The following is a 17797-nucleotide window of genomic DNA, read 5'->3' as shown; positions in this document are numbered from 1 at the left end:
TCCCAAGAGGATGGACGCCAAGGTCAGGCAGCCAGTCAGCAGCACAGCCAGGGCCGAGCTCCGTTCGTGCTGAGATGATTACCGCCGTACAGACTTTCATCAAAGACACCACCATGAGCAAGGACGGCACCCTATAATCCGCTAGGATTATCTCGACTATTACCAGGAATGATAGCTGTGCTAGTCCCCAATTGCTTTTGCAAATGTTGTACGGATAAATATGAGGATACCAGGAGCCTTGACAATAGGGATCTTCAATAAGCACTTGACCAGGCCCTACGTCAAGAAAGGCAGCTTTAAAATAATTGTAAGGAAATGACACTAGTATTTTGTAATTTCTAAGGGTCAAAACAAAACATAATTATACATGGTCCCATGTCCCTGGAAACAAAAATGTTAGTGTTAGAAGTTCCTTGGGGCATTTTTCTGAGACTACTTTTATTAAATATTTATACTCACATAAAATATTTTTTTTTAATCTCAAAAATTTTAGGTCTTAAGGATTGTCAAGAAATGAAATGGTATTCATCTGGAAAATATGCTGGCAGATTTCAAGGGCCTGGAATGAATGGGTAGGCAAGAAACAAACTTGACTGTGATGAAGTGTAAATTAATAGATTTAATGGATGGACCTAGAGATTGTCATACTGAGTGAAGTAAGTCAGACAGAGAAAGACAAGTATTATATGACATCGCTTATATGTGGAATCTAAAGAAATGGTACCGATGAACCTATTTACAAAACAGAAGTTGAGTCACAGACATAGAAAACAAACTTGTGGTTACCAGGGGGGAAAGGGAGTGAGAGGGCTAAATTGGGAGGTTGGGATTGACATATACACACTACCATATGTAAAATAGATAACTAATAAGGACCTACTGTATAGCACAGGGAACTCTACTCAATGCTCTGTAATGACCTATATGGGAATAGAATCTAAAAAAAGGTGGATACATGTATACATATAACTGACTCACTTTGCTGAACAGCAGAAAGTAACACAACATTGTAAATCACCTAAACTCCAATAAAAAATTAACTATAAAATAAAATGTACATTATTCGATTTAGGTGAGTGCAACCTAATATATGTGAACTGTTTCCCCAGATCTCACCAGCCTTGGGGGTAAGAATGCAATTATGTGAGTGGTGATAAACAGACACAACAGATAACTGCTTCTTGCTGACTTTGCCCCAGGATCCCTACCACAGCCCTCCCCGCCCAGGTATTTCAGGGCAACCTAAGGATCATTAACCCCTGCCAGGCTCTCACTGAAGGGGAAGATGAGTGAAGATCCCAGGATTTGATGATTTAACAAAGTGGAGAGCCTTTCTAGAAAGTGTCTTGCCAGCCAGAGGAAATGCTCTGTAATTACAGACTAATTGAAATGCTGTGGTGTGGTCCTTAAGTCCCACATATAAATGAATATGGGGGGTGTTTGGTGGATGAGGTGTAAAGAAGTGAAATTGTGGGCAGTCGCGGGAGTAAGTGATGGTGGTTAGAATCTATCTGGTAGTTGGAAGCTCTGGTCCTGGGATAGACCATCTCGTGCCCACTGGGACAACTTCTAGGGTGTAGGTGGCTACAGTAGAATGGCCAAAGCTTGAGAGTTTGAGACAGATCAGAATTACTGAGTGATGCTCACGCAATGATTCAACCTTCTCTGAACTTTGATTTCATCCTTTGAGAGACAGACTCTCTTCCTGCTTAAAATGCATTGGGTGGGTGTCCTTGTGTATCTTTATTAACCTGTGCACACTTCAGTTTATCTAGTGTGGAGGTATAATGTTTACCTTCTAGAACGGTGAGGATCAAGTTAGTCGATTGATGTAAAATGCTTAGAACTGTGCCTGCGTCCCATAGTAAGTGCTCAGAAAGGCCTGGCTCTTGTTTTGCTGAGGAAACACCTGAGTGCAGTGATGGTTGCCCCTTTGGTGCCCTGGCCAGTCCAGTTTCTAACATTGTTTCCTACACATCAGGAAGAGTACACAATTCCAGGTTTCTCTTTGAGGACATGGAGATGTAGAGACGGGGGCCCCTGCTGGCTGAGCAGAGGAACAGGGACCTCCGAGGAAGGGCCAACCTGAACCACCCGGGCCTCAGCTCTGGAGTCCACTGTCCATCTGGTCATCTCAGGCTTGGCTGGAGCCACCAGCCATTTTTCCAGGGCCTGGGGCACAGCAGTGCTAGAGGTTGCCCGAGTTGATGCTGATAAAAACTTGCCAAGCCATGGTATGATGTTTATCTGCCAAGTTGGCCTCTAAAAAAGGCATTATCTAAGGGAAGGAATTGTTTAGAGCCTCACACTGAACTCCAGGCTCCTCTGGCCTGCGAGGCTAGCGCCGCTGCTTGTGACCAAATGACAGCTATTTTCATACTTGAATTAAAAACAAGACCAGCCATTTGCTCGGCAGAGGGTCTTTACTGGACCATGTCCACGCCTGGGAGGCCACTTTGCTAGATTCCTGGTTGCAGCGAGTACTTTGCTGGGAGGAGAGGCAGGGCTGGGATCACCCAGCCGCCTCCTGCCTCCCCCTCCTCAGTTCTCCAGGGACAGAGCCGCTGGCAGGGAGAGGAGAGGTCCTGTGCTCAGAAACGGAGTTGACTGGGGATGAAGACTGTTCATGTGAGAAGGGAGAAGCTCGTGAAGACAGAGGCCATGAGGGCTTCTGCCCCCACCCCTGCGTCCCAGCTCTTCTGATTCTTGCAGCTGAGCTCTCCTCTCTCCATCCTGGTTCTTTGGCCATGAGATGGTATAAGGGGACGTCCCTTCTAGTCTCTTCTCTGGTCCCCTTTTGGCTTCAGTCAGGGCCAGCGGGTAAACGCCCTGGAAGAAAAACCACCTGATGCTGATAAAGACTCTCATGTATTTCTCTCACTATTAAGCAAACTAAATGCCGTGGCTCCAGCCCTGGACCCTGAGTCCTGAGAGGACAGACTTTCCCTCAGAGGAGCCTCCCTTCAGCTCTGATGATGTGGACCAAGCCCAGGACAGAAGCATCTCCCGGATATGGCAGGTGTGGTCTTCGGGAAGCACAGGCGTCTTAAACAAGGAGACAGAGGCCACAGCCCACTTTCAGAGACATACACAAAAGCAGTCATGGGTTGTAGTTCAGGGCTGTCACCTGAGTCACAGGTAGCTAACAAGGGAGCTGGGACTCAGATTGCGACATGAGTCTTTCTGAGGACTGTTTTCACCTGTGCCCGCATAGGCTCAGGCGGAAAACAAAAGCCACTATCTGACATCCAGTCCACTTCAGCTCTCCAGGGATAGGAAAACACGGACAACGCCAGTTCCCTTCTGGAAATGCTTATATTTTGCATATTATTTGGAGACTTGACTTGATAAAATCCTGGAAAACTTTCCAGTGAAGCTTTTACAATCTATTATTATTGCAGTTATTACAGTTATTCAAGAGTCAGAGCACAGCCTGCTTCTGAGCTAAGCACTTCCCCTAGCTTAGTATTCTGCTGCAGTTGTACATTGCTTCCATTTTTATTTTCTGCAATTGATAATAGTCGCATTTGATTTTGAAACTGATTATCAGACTGGTCATTCTGAGCCCAATGACAAGGTAAATTATCTAGTGTGTGCCCACATACTAGGCTTACAATCAGGCTCTCACCTGAGCAATTATCTGGTTAAACTACTTTTCATGTGAGCATAACAATGAAAAAGCAATCTGTGCTAGAAACGGGCATATAGAAAGGGAGGGGGGAGAGAATAAAGGAAATAAAACAAAAATGGAAGTACTATAACTAAGCTACAGAAATTGCTTAAATTAGAAGCAGACTGTGTTGCAACTGGATGGAAGGAAGGAAGGGTGAAGGAAGGAAGGAAGGGAGGGAGGGAAGGAGGAAGGAGAAAGGAAGGAAGGAAGAAAGAAAGAAAAAGGATGGGAAAGATCAGTGACAACTCTGTTTCATCCTAGGCTGTATTTAAAAGAAACCAGAACTCTAAAACTTTCAAGTTAATGAGATATATGAGGTGGAAAAGAGCTTATACTAGCTACTCAAAAGCACCCCAAGCTCCTTGCTGTTGAGGATGATCCAGGACTGGGGTATAGGATCTACAAAATGAGCCTAGAGCGTTTTCATGGGCTACAAGATAAAGAAGGACTCCAAAAACAATGGGAACAGTTAAAATGACACAGGAGCTAGCTTGAAGGGACACCCATTGGATGATCTGGGACAATTTGAACATCAAAATAACAAAGGGTACTTAACAAATTATAACAGAAATAATAGATTATAATCCACTGAGTAAAATAAAGTCAGTGAGTCTCTATGGAATTTAATAGATTAGTGAATAAGTTAATGCATGAATGAGTGGGGACAATCTCTCCCACAGTATAATTCTAACCAGTAATGTAGAATAAAAGAAAAACATACACTCCAATGTTCATAGCAGCACTATTTACAATAGCCAAGGTATGGAAGCAACCCACGTGTCCATCAACAGACAGACTGATAAAGAAGTGATATGTGTGTGTGTGTGTGTGTGTGTGTGTGTATAAAATGGAATATCACTCAGCCAGCCATAAGTAGGAATGAAATTCTGCCATTTTCAGCAATGTGGATGGACCTAGAGAATACTTCATTTAGTGAAATGTCGGACAAAGACAATACTACATAATATCACTTATTTGTGGAATCTAAAAGAAAAAATACAACAAACAAATATATATTCAAAACAGACTCACAGAAATAGAAAACGAACTAGTGGTTACCAGTGAGGAGAGGGAAGTGGGAGGTGCAAGATAGGGATAGGGGATTAAGAGGTACAAACTACTATGTATAAAATAAATAAGCAACAAGAATATATTGTACAGGACAGGGAAGTATAGCCATTATTTTGTAATAACTTTTAATGGAGTATAATCTATAAGAATACTGAATCATATACTGTATACCTGAATCTAATATAATATTGTAAATCAACTATATTTCAATAAAAAAGTTAAAAATAAATATAGCCAGGAGAAAGTCAAAACAAAAAGGAAATTGGAATATCAGCATTTTGCAACCATCCTAGCAATAATTGATGCAGGAAATGATCAACAGTAGGTACTAAAAGTAGCAGATGAATGTTTGATGAAGAATAGGCTATGTACGTAGTTTTAAAGCATCTTGCCACAAATCACTTATGAATTACAAAGAAAAGAGAATAGTAACCTGGCATAATAGAAACCTGCCAGACAACACCTTAACCAAGTAACCAAATAGTGAAAGTTAACCAGGAGTGAGCCAAACCTGTATCTCACATAACTTCATGCTGAGATGCCCTGAACAGGGTACAGGACCACTTCTGTGTATTCCTGCACCAAATGCATCACCTGATTATAAAATGAGAACACATCCAGATGTCTAAATTGGGCACCATTCTACAAGTTAACTGGCCTGCATCTTAAAAAATCATTAAGGATTGGAAGAAAGAAAGCTGGAGGAAAGGTTCCATACTATAGCAGACTGAAGGCACTTGACAAGTAAATGTGATGAATGCTTTTGGATTGGCTCCTGAGAACCAGGAGGATAGAAAGCTGTAAGGATATTATTGAAAAAACTGATTAAATTTGCATGTACATTATAAATTAGATAGCACTATGTTAATGCTAAAATTTTGATTTTGAAAGTTGTACTGTGGTTAAGTAAAAAACATTCTCATTTAAAAAAAAAAGAACATCCTCTCTTTTAGGAAATAAACACTGAAGTATTTTAGGGGTAAATGGGCACAGTAGCTCACATTTATTCTCAAATATTAATAAAAAATATAAGAAAGTAAGTATGTGAGCACAAATAGTAAAGAAAATTTGGCAAAATGTTAACAACTGGTGAATCTGGGTAAATGCATATGGGAGATTTTGTAATTTTTTCTCTAAATTCAAAATTATATAAAAATATACTTAGAAATATTGGAATACTATGACAATTCAGCTGAATGTGGAGTCCTTTAGTTTTCAGCCACCATAAAGGGCTGTTTTCATCACTGAATTTTTGTGGGAAGTGGAATATTTCTCAAAGTGTGGCAAAGAAGTGAGTTTCTTAGGCCTCATAGATGCATGTGGACATTTACAAAACTCTGCTCACTTTTTACCGCCTTAGACCCCCGATGGCTCTGTTCTCTTCTCAGGACGGCTGCAGAGTAGCAACTCCAGACATTGAAAGTCTATCCCAGGGGAGGTCACCCTCTGAGGCCCCTTCAGTTGCTTCGTTATCTATTACTATTGGCTGGATCTGCAGAGGGCTCAGAGCAAACCCCGGGAGGCACTGCTGCCAGCCAGGCAGGGTGCACCTGCCCACCCAGCCCTGTGACCTGACGGGCAGTGAGCTTTCATGATCTTAGACCGAGACAGTCATTCCGCTCATGACCAGGGTCAGGACAGCATGTGACCTGGCTGGGAGGCCTCAGAGCTGTGCTGTAGACTGAATAGCTGCAAACAAGCAGGTGACAGGTATAGGGGCACAGGTCAGGGTGGGCTTCCAGTATCTTCTTTGACTGCCCCCACCCAATGACATATAAATAATCTGTAACCAGAGATTAACTGGGACCCTCCATAATTCAGCCTTTGAAGAAAATCAAGTAAAAGGCACAGGGACTGACAGTAAAAAAATAGAACTGAAAGCAATTTCAAGTTTTATTCAGTTCCAAGAAATCATGAAAGAAAAGAGAGCATATTTTTTAATGTGCCACAGAGCACCTGAATATTCTTCACCCCTAGCCACCTCTCTCTCTAGCACTCCCTCTCTATTCTTTGAGGCTCTTGGCCCCACCTCCTTGTTCATTCATCCCGCAAGTATTTATTTAGCTCCTACTTCATGTCAAGTATGATTCTTTGCCCTGGAGATACAGCGGTGAAAGAAATAGAAGCAATTTTCTGTCCTTGTGGATTTTATATCTTGTAAAAAGACAGGTGTTATGTAGAGGGTGGCAGAGAGCAGGCAGACCATGTATTACTGAGAAGGAAATGAGGAACTGTTTTAAGTGTTGAGGTGATATGGCTCACACCTTTAAAAGATCACACTGGTCTTGAGTTAAGAATAGACTTGCACCAGAGTGATCTTTTAAACATGTGAGCCAGATCACGTCAACTCTAGACTTGGAGAGAATTCCCTTGCAGTCCAGTGGTTAGGACTCGGCACTTTCACTGCCAAGGGCTTGGGTTCAATCCCTGGTTGGGGAACTAAGATCAATAAGCCTCTCGTCGTGGCAAAAAAAAAAAAAAAAAGAATAGGAGGCAAAACAAGAAGAGAGCTGGGAGACGATGTTTTGGTCCAAGACAGTAGCAGTGGAGGTAATGAGTGTGGAGTCTGGATAAATCTTGAAGGTAGAGCTGGCAGGAATTGCTATGGATAGGGAATGAGATGTGAAAAAAGAAAGTCATCAGAACCCCAAGAGTTCAGTCAGAGCAACTGGGAGGATCCTATTTCCACTGAATGAGGTTGGGGAGGTGATGGTAGGAGCTGGGGCGCGGGTGGGCAGGAGTCCCGCTGGGGTGCCTTTGACTCATGCAAGTCCAGTGAGCAGTTCACGCTGGAGCTGCCATTGTGTGCACAGCCGGTGTGAGCCTGTCCCGTGAGTTCTGTGAACTGCAGGGTGTGAAGCACGTGGAAATTCTTCAACATCTGCCAGGATCACAAATTACTATTCTTTTTATCTGATGAAAGCAGAGGGGAGCTTGTGTAGACAGCAGGGTATATCATGGTCTCTTCCCAAGCATGGGTCCAAATTCCCACAAACATCACAACTTGGTCTAAAATGCTCATACTGTTTTTTAAAAAAATAGGTATTTTAGAAAGTGGTAATATATTTAGTTTTATGCTGATGAGGAAAGAATCCAATCTGTATCTGAAGCTCAGAGGTCAGAGCAATAAACTGGATAATAATGTTCACACTGCAGGGGAAAGGGTCACAGATACTTCTTATCTGAGGTGAGGCAACTGAGAAATACCCTAAAGTTTATTTAGGATTGGTTTACTCTTTGTCCTTAGTCATTAGTGAAATCACCTTACCCTTTAAGAGAACAAGGGATCAGTGAGCTGTTGTCAATATTTGGCTTGAGCCTCAGTTAAGGTTTCCTGTTTCTTCTTCAGCTACGTTTCTATCCCATTGTGAAAAGAGCCATGAACCGTGAGTCAGAAAATCCAGGTTTATGTCCTGGCTCTGAAGGACCTCTGAGCTTCACTTTCTTGGGGAGGATAAAATCTAATGTGCCTACCCCCGAGTGGTTTTGAAAGAATTAAATAAGGATGCACATAGAATGAAAATAGTTCTATTATTTTTCTCTCCTTCTTCCTTGGTCCTCCCTCTCCTGCTCAAGTTTCAAAATCCTCAGGTCTAAAATGATGCTCTAGGCAAATAAAAGAGTGTGATATATTAATCGATTTAAGTGATTCTTTTAATGACTTTCATTTTCTGAAAAATCTCCATTCCACTTAAAGGGTAATTCCAAGAAAAAAAGATGGCAAAACAGATCCAAAATAAGGCAAATGAAAGAGCTATAAAAATTTTATACCCATCCAGTTTAGCTCTGGGCAGACAGAGTAAATGGGCTTCTTTTCTGTGTGGTGACTGGGAGCAGACTCAGCGCTGTCATTGGGCTTTAAATGAGGTTTACAAATGCATTTGGTGTGTTTTTCAATTTAGCCAGGAGATCTAGAGGATGAAACAGGCATATATATTCTGTAATTGCAGATAAGCCACCAGTGGGAATTGTAAATCCCAGGATCTGCCTGGGTCTGGCATGGAGGAAGGAAGACATATGTCACAGCATCTTTCTTCAGGGGCTGCTGGCTGAGGCAGGCACAGTGAAGTCCCCCAAAGGGCAGGTGGATGACAGTTCTCTATTCCTCGAGCCTTGAATAATTAAGGAGTTCCTTAGTGTCCTGTAACTTGCTTGCCCTTGGATCTCCTAGACACTCGCCCTTCTCCCGAGATGCTGGTGATGGGGTAATATACTGTGTAGAAGAGCAGGAGGTGATGCTGAACTAGTCAGCAGGAGAGGAAAATGCACCTTTTATCCCCGCTAGCTAGGACGCACTACACCTGGGGACCTTGATCTATCAAAAAAAAGAAAATAAGGCAAATACCCCTCATCTCAGGTCTGCTCTTGGGACACCTTTTATTCTAAGAAAAAATCCAATTCTCCTTTTTCCTCTAAGAAAATAAGATACTATTTGACAGCTAAATGACAGCTCTTTTGGCCCACATCGAGAAAATTGTTTGAAGATTTTCTGATTTAGGAAAAAGCAAGACTGATTCTGTTATATTCTTTTTTGTATTTTTAATTATTTTCTCTTGATTTTACTCATTTTGAGTTCATTTCTTATGTGTTACATACTCAACATCATAGTAACTGATTTTTAAGATCAAGATTCATTTTTGTATATTTACATTCCACTTGCTTTTCTAAGGGATATGAAACACTTTGTTTTAGGAATATTTCCCCCTTTTTTGGCCAGAAGTCCATGAACTAGAATGTCGAAAGGTCTGATACTTATTCAATTTTTTAAAAAAGTACAAAATATAATTGTAAAAAATACTGGAATGAAACCATACTCCTAGGATTAAGGTAAAGAATAAATAGCTTTGTCACCAAGCTGACTGTCACCATATCAAAACTAGGGTAGTAAAAGTTCATAAATGCGTTATTTGAATATTACCTGCAAGCTTGGCAATATATTTCCTAAGAACCAGCATGAAGGTGGATGTGCAGGACAATTTCCCCCACCCAGTGTCTGTAGATCTATAACAACATCTTAAGAAAAAAAATAATATCCTTCACTACTGCCCTTGAGTGACAAAGCTGATGAAAAACAAAGTCATAGATAACTCTGGCTGACAACATAAGCATCCTCTCCCCTTCTTGCAGGTTATTAACAGGTGTCAATCACAGGTGGGAATCTAATCAAATATCAGTGTATTTTCGTAAGAAATGATAGACCCAATATCACCTATGAAGGATCAGCTCTTCCCTCTCCCCCCAAAACAAGCATGAAAACAAAAGCAAAAACCCTTTCCTGGCACTAACTGGGTTTTACGGGAGCCCTGTCAGCATAGGAAAGGAAAGTCCCCTAAGTTCATTGTTTGCCCAGGCAGGCGGTGCCCCCTGAGTTTAAAGGGAGCTCCAGATGGGCAGAGATGATGAGAGAACCATCCGAGTAAAGCCCTTCCCTCCTGGGTGTGAAATGGTGCGTCTGCTGTGTCTTGGGGCTGTTGAAACCAAGAGGGCTAATGAGAGGGCTGGCATCTGAGAAAGCTCTGCCCCAACTAACACAGGGACACAACGCCAAGTGACCTCTGGGAGGGTGGGGACATGGGGAGTACGATCTTGGAAAGCCTTGCTGCCCAGCCACGAGCAAAGAAAGGGAACAAGATTTATTCAGGGACGGTGAGCTTTCATATAAATCACAGTGAAGGGGCGCATTGGAGCTAGAATAGACAGAGGAACCAGCCTCTGTGCCAGTGGGTAAGTGGTTTGTTTTTCACTATCATATTGTAAATGGCACAACAGTATTCTGCTGAGGTTAGAGCATATTTGTGTATTTTTTTCACTCACATAGACTTAAATATATTACCCCAAACAATGTTTAGCATTCTCTTTTCTATGGAAAGCAGACTGACTTAGGGAGGAAAATAATATCCCTAACCTTTGACCCAGAAAACAAGTCACATTGGTGGGCCCATGATGTAGCTCCTATTTTGGGGTTGTCCTAAACACTTTTTGCATTACTGCATTATCTCAGTTTTTCCTGACAATAAACACGTGGGTAGGTATTATTGTTATGATTCCCACCTCAGAGATGAGAAAACTGAGGGCTTGAGAGGGTACATAACTACGTAATAGCATGAAGTTGATGAGTGGCAGCCTCCAAGAGTCTGTCCTAGCAGGACTGGAGAGTGCAAGGTCTATACCACTGCACCAGATTTCCCCCAGTTGGTTTCTGCATTCCACCCTGCCTCTGCCCCTCTTACTTAGCCTTACTGGCAATACCCCAGTTCACAAAGGGAAATGATGTAACACAGCTTGTTCCCCACCTAAGTCAGAGCTGGGAGAGGGGCATCAGGGAAGGAAAAAGAATCCTATAGATTATCAGAGCCAGAAGCCACTACATTTGAAGTCAAAGATCACCATCACATCCAACAGACCAAGAAGAATCTGAGCCCAAGGATGGAGAAGACATAGGTTATCCCAGGCCATGTGAAGAACTTGCAGCTGAGCTGGAGTAGAAGCCAGACATCCTGACTTCAAGTCAAGGCCCTTCTCAGAACACTGTGCTTCTTCCTAATATGGCGACCCAGTTTATGGTCTCAGGATTAATGTAGCATCACCCACAAGGGCCTGTCGCCTCTGCTACACACTCAGAGCCTGAGTGACCTGAGAGTGCGCAGAACTCATGCTGTGGCAATGCCAGGCAGAGGCAAAACCTAGTGAGTGGGGGCCACATCTTTTCAGTGCCTGGTGAATAGAAGGTTTCCTTGGCATCCCATAAGCTTAGTCACATAATGCTCACTGTTGAGGACACCCATTATCCTAAGTTCCCTGCTCTGTGGAGGATATTTATGCCAGAACCCAACTTGCAAAATTTGCCTTTTTTATCCCATCCTTGCCTATTGGCTTTATGTTGCCTTAATGGACCAGAACAGTGTTTTCCAACTTTAGCACCATTGGCTTTTGGACAGAATAATTCTTCTCAGGTGTGGGCTGCCCTGTGCCTTGTAGAGTGTTATGACCTCCCTGGCCTCTGCTCATCAGTAGCAAGCCCTGCCCAGTCCTGATGGTTCTGAGTTGTCTCTAGACATTGCCAAATGTTCCACAGAGGGCAGATTGCTCTTGGTTGAGGACCACCGGGCTAGAGGCTTCCTGAGGTTAAGTACCATGCATCCCATTTGTTCTCTGTTCCTGTCTCACTTCCTTCAGTTGTAAAGTAGAAGGACTGGGTGACATAAACTCTGACTTGCCTTCCCACTCTCCCTTGGGAGAGTCCCTCTGATGACACATCTCCCTTTCTTGGTCTGATCTTCTAGTGCTCCCCAGTGCTTCTTGCCAGGGCAAACTCAGAGGAGAGTCCTAGGATATTCCAAGGAGGTCCATTTACTGGGTGTACTAACACAAAGCCCTCTTTTGCAGCTAAGAGGGTAGGAGATAAGGAGTTGACCGGAGCACAAGAAGGGAAATTTTATGAGCTAAAGGAACCAGTGAATGCAGACAAAAGACAGGAAGAATGATCCGAAATTCAGAGGAAGGAACAGATGAGTCACAGGCTTGTGGAAAGAGTCAGCTTGGGCGTGAGTCTTCACGAGGCCTCAGGGGTTGTGAAGGGTCTACAGCAGCACAACCACAAGACTTCCTACATGCAGACACACGTGCAGGAAGGACTCGGTAGAAGCTTTTCCCCGCCTGGTGTTTAACAGGATGTGTTTCCTTGTGTATTTAACACACATTTTCATTCACTATAGCTTGCAAAGTGCTGGCTTTGATAACATGGGAGATATGAAGATTAATGAAATACCGTCTTTGTCTCATAGGGTCTTCAAATCTAGTGAAGGTGATACATTTGTATTCAATCCATAGAAGAGTGTAAGTGGAGGTCTGAGGAAGGGCTGGCAGGTGCTTAGTGTAGATTCATTATGGGGAGCCAGTCATACATGTAAAGCCAGAACACCAATGTTTCAATTTTGCCCTGCTGGAAGGCTCTAGTACAGAATATTCTGACCCAGGCTTGGGACAGGAGACTGCAGGAGTCTTTCCTCCTTGAGGTGTGATAGATCTTTGACTGCAATTTTAGTAGGAAGGATTGAATTTTCATTATGGATTCTTAGACCAAAAGTCTGACAATAGCCCATCAAATAAATGTGCAGCCAAGTGTCTGTGTACTGTTAATCTTACAACTTAGTGATATATGACCACCTAGAAGAATTAATGACCTTCTCAGGACTAAGTCTGGAAAGAGAGGTGCATATTAATTCACAGCAAATCTGCCTCTTGGCCCAACCTGAAAATATACCTCGACACTGATCAACAAATATATGCCAGCATTTTCTCTGAAATTCAAAGGCAAAAAAAAAAAAAAAAAGAAAAGAAAAAAGAAAAGAAAGAAAAAAAAGTATTTTTCGGGGCTTATTTCTCTGTTAATATATTTCTGTCTTGATCTGAAGTGAACCCTCTCCTGCCATAAACAAGAAAAATTTGGCTGCTGTGCTTTTGTGCATCCTGCACCTCTTCCTTGAACAATCTTGATGAGCATGTGGGGTTGTCTGCTGCATACCAATAGCCACTCCAAGCCTGAAAAGGAGGTAGTCAAGCCAGCCCACACCATCTGTGGTCTCAGCTAGATTTGTGGCATGTCTCCCTGAGCTGAAGCAAGCCTCCCTCTGTCTCGAGTACATTGAGAATCAGAAATAAAAAATAAATTAAGACAAGTAGGCAAACATTAAAATGAGTTGTTACAGAACATTTGTGTAGATTCCAGTCTTCAATGTCAAGAGAGCATCGTTCTGCTATAATGGCATCTTTTCCTGAAAGCACTCCCTTGAAGTTAGTCATAAATAAGCAACCAGTGAAAGAAATGATAACATGAAAATGGAAACTGAGTCACTGGGAATCTTTATTATCATTTAAACAAAGCATCTGTGACTTTGAAGAGCGAAGGGTGAGCAACGACAATGAAGAAAAGGAGTTCCCGCCATTGTGTTGCTGTCTTGTCTACATCAACAGAAAGCCTAGCTCTAGTTGGCTGACAGCTTGTCTGGATAAATAGGTTAGGGCCAGAAATGTTCATTTGTGATGAGAAGTTTCTTACAGCCTGAATCAGGAGTTCCAGAAACACTGACAAGGACAGCAATGGTTGTATAATTCAATGAGGGAATTTTGTCTGTTTGAAGAGCCTTATCTCAGCTTTTGTACAGGCAATTTTGAAGGGCTCCCTCCCTCCCCTTTATCAGAGAGCAACAGCTCTAAATGCAGATAGATACCCTCTAATAAAAATGCAAGCAGAAGTCTTCAATCCTTGTAAGTTCTGGTTAATAATTTACTTGTATGTACCTTGGCATTTCTATCCAAATTTAGAGCCATTTTTGTACCACCGACATCCCAAAAGTGGTCACAGTTCTACCATGGGGTAGGTGTCCATCACAACCCACCTCTCCAGTGGAGAAAAGAGGGATGCCCGAGGCTACAGGGAGTTCTAAGTCTTGATCCAAGCATGACTCACCTGGAGACATTTCGCCTGCTTCCCCCTCATTTGTAAACGGGATGCCTAAGACTGGAATATATCACAAGGATTTTATTACCTACTAGTTAAAGATAACTGTTCTTGGGAGAGTTTTCTCTTCAGGGCAACGGATAACGAGCCCGTGTCTTTCTCTAGTGCAGAGGGTGGTCTGTCGGCTCTTGCCTGTTGAGTGAGCTCAGGCCAAGGGAGGTCTGGAGGCAAGAGTGGGGAACAGAGGCTGATCTGCAAAGCATTGAGTGCTTCTGAAGTAGTGTCATGCATTTGTATTTATGTTTATGGAGGGCATATTTACTTTTTATTTTTGTCTCCTCCTCCCCCATCCCAAGCAGCTGACTTTGACATGTGCTCCATTGTCTGGTCCTGGGTATGTCATTTGTGCTTGCATTTGCTTTGCAGTTTGCTATTTGAAGTATCATTAGTTGCTTCCTCATCCTGGCTTTGCCATCATCCCATTTGCCATCTGGATAGAGCACATTGCTATAAGCGCTGTAGCCCCATATACACAATTATGTAGTTCCTTACACTGCTGGGGGGTTCGTTATTTCTTTAGAAAACAAGGATGTGATGTGCATAAAAGCTTTCGCTTTGATTTTACCATCTAAGGCATTTGATGAATTCTTTGAGACTATTTCTAGTTGCCATCATCATTTCTTGCGGAAAGTCTGTTATGTATCTCCGTGGCGCTCTACAGGCTGTGACAGAATTTTCTAAATGGGTGCAATGCTGGCCTTCTAGAAACCTGCAGTCCCAAATGGATGGTCTGAGCACATGCTGGTAATGATACCCAATTGCATAAAACATCTTTTTCTCCAGTGAGTTTTTGTCTGAAGTAAATTGGTAAAATTATTGTTAAATTGGTGTAAGAGAATATAGGCACTGTTTAGCAATTGGAGCAAATGTTAGAATGGGGAAATAAGGAATTTAAGACATTAAAATAGTTCAGATTGGCCAGACCCACGTGGATCTAGAAAAAATATTATGCTATTTGAAAATAGTGTCATGGAACATGTTGATTTTTCTACAAAACTGTCCCTTTTCTATTTATGACCCAATAATTCCAGTTGCCCTGGCTAAAAATCTCCAAATCCTCTTTGAGTCTTGCTTCTTTTTCTTCTACTAAATCATATCTCTCATCAAGTCTCAATATTTCCATTCACAGTATGTCTTAACATTCATATTCTTTTCATCTCTATTTTGGACCTGTTTCTGAATTTGGGCAGCTGTCTTTTAAGAGACCTCCTTACCTTTGGTTTCTGCTCATTTCAATCCATCTACCCACTGACACTAAAGAATGGCTCTGACATGCAAATGTCATCAATGATTATATGTATCCCCATCCTTTCTTCACTTCTTGGACCTGAAACTCCCTTTTTTTAACATTCAGTGATATAAATCATATTTACACCTCATGACCTCTTCGATCAAGCCCTCAGCAACTACACTTGGTCTGAATAAAACTTCTCTGCCTTGATTTGAGCTTCTAGTCAGCACCACAGTTACATAATTAATTGCTTTCTTGATTAGTTCAGATATGCATTTCCCCCTATATTTTAGCTCCAGGTCTTATGTTTCATTTTTAGTTACCATCTCACCAAGCATAGAGTTGATTGAACACACATAGTAGGTGGGCCACAAATCTTTGATTGTTTTTCCAGGCATATCTCTAAACAGTAAATTCTGAGGATACACAGAAAATTCTTAATGTGCCCAACAATCTACTATATATCTATAGCATACAATTTGTTAAAAATTGTGTTGGCCTATTAATATTTTGCTTTACATGACATCTTTGGTTAGCTGGCATTAATGGCTGAGTTCTGACTGAGAGTGACCTTTATAGGAAAATTATGCTCACAGTTCCTGATTTTGATTTGGAACTTTAATATTTTTCTCTGTACCTTGGTTGTGAACCATGATCCATTTAATTAAAATCCACTTTTAGATACAAAAGAAATCAACAATCTGAAGAAGAGTGAAACGTCACATTCTTCAGCTCTCTCCCTTGAGTGCTCTGAATGTCTTCCTGAAGCATTTGCTGAAGGCATTTATAGGGCCTTTTCACCAGAAATAAAACCTAACACCAGCTGAGTCAGACTGGAGATTAGTTCAAATCTTGGACTTGTTTTATTTTCAGTGTCTCTCCATCTTAGCAGCACTATGAGAGCATGTTTGAAGTACCATGTGCATCTAGGATGTATACTTTCCAAAGCAAAGAGAGACAGAATATCGAACCACCACCAAATGGACAAATGCCCAAGAAATTGGAAAGTATTGCTAAAGAACTTGTTTTATGAAAATGTCCTTCTTTTGCCAGGATCCTCTGAGGTTAGGGTAAGTTTACTGTAAGTCACTAAACATTTGGATGCATTGGAGAACTAGACTCTCTCAGGCAGCCCCAGCCCTCCGTCTAATGAAGGGAAAGGGGAGAAATTTATGATGACTCTTCAGTACCGTGGACAGCTCCTGCTGCCTGCCTGCCTGCCTGCCATGGAAAAGCTTCATCAACAGATCGCTTATTTCCCTCCTTTCTCCCTGAACAGCATTCTGCCTTCTGGCAAGAAGCAGTGTGTGGCATCCATCCCGAGGTCTCACCTGTGGACACGTGAAGCTGTCTAACGGCTTCCTGCTTTTTGCCCCACTGGGCTGCAACTGAGCAAGGCGGCAGAGCTGCCCAAGTTGCTAATTGTCTCAGCCTGTAACTGTTGAATGATGAAAAAGATTAAAAGGGAAGGAAAACAGCTATTATATCTCTTTCTTGAAAAAACTTCCACTGCGAAAGGCTCATTAACATCATTAGTGTTCCATTAACCTCTAGCCAGACAAATAGGCTGGAGGTAATTTCATAGCATGGGGAGAGAGAAAGAAAAAAAAAGGAATTTAAAAATTATCCAGGTGTAGGGGACATTTTCCAGCTACCTCGATTGAACAGTTGGACAGCCAGCAACTTTACTTACTTTAATGCCAGCCTGGTGTTGGAGTCTAGCCAGAACCCTGGCTGCTAGGAAGGGTTGTAGGTAATAGCAAGTGGGGAGATTCATTGATTGGGACAAAATGAAATTCATTTTAACACGACACATGAAATCTTTCAAAGGAACACTGTGTGATACAATACAAGCTTAAAAAATGTCTACCACAAAATTATGTTCCATTGTATGAACAAAGGGCATTTTCACCTTATAATTTTTCCCTGTCACATTTTGTTTTATTCTAATCCACCCCTCCCTACCTGGCTCTCCTCCTTTGATCCCCACTTTCACAAAGTTGGCTGCAAATCTAGAAGTTGAATGCAAAGTATTAAGGTGATTAGCCTTTAGGTTTCCTGATAAGAGAGGGCAGTTTTTAGATGGAGACATCCTAGATTTTTTTCTTGACTCAATCTCCAAATACAAGGTGAATTTTGGTGACTTGGTTTTTCCTTCAATAAAAAGAAGATGCTTTCAGTTTCCTCAGGAACTCTGTGTGATACACAATAGACGTGCAAAGTTTGATCAAGTAGAATAAGTAGTAAAACTGTAGTTTCATGATTATCTAATATAAGCCTAAACAAATATCAATACATAAGA

The sequence above is a fragment of the Mesoplodon densirostris genome, chromosome 7 (genome assembly GCF_025265405.1).
Source record: "Mesoplodon densirostris isolate mMesDen1 chromosome 7, mMesDen1 primary haplotype, whole genome shotgun sequence".
Lineage (NCBI taxonomy): Eukaryota > Metazoa > Chordata > Mammalia > Artiodactyla > Ziphiidae > Mesoplodon > Mesoplodon densirostris.
Note: the sequence above shows the minus strand (reverse complement) of the source record.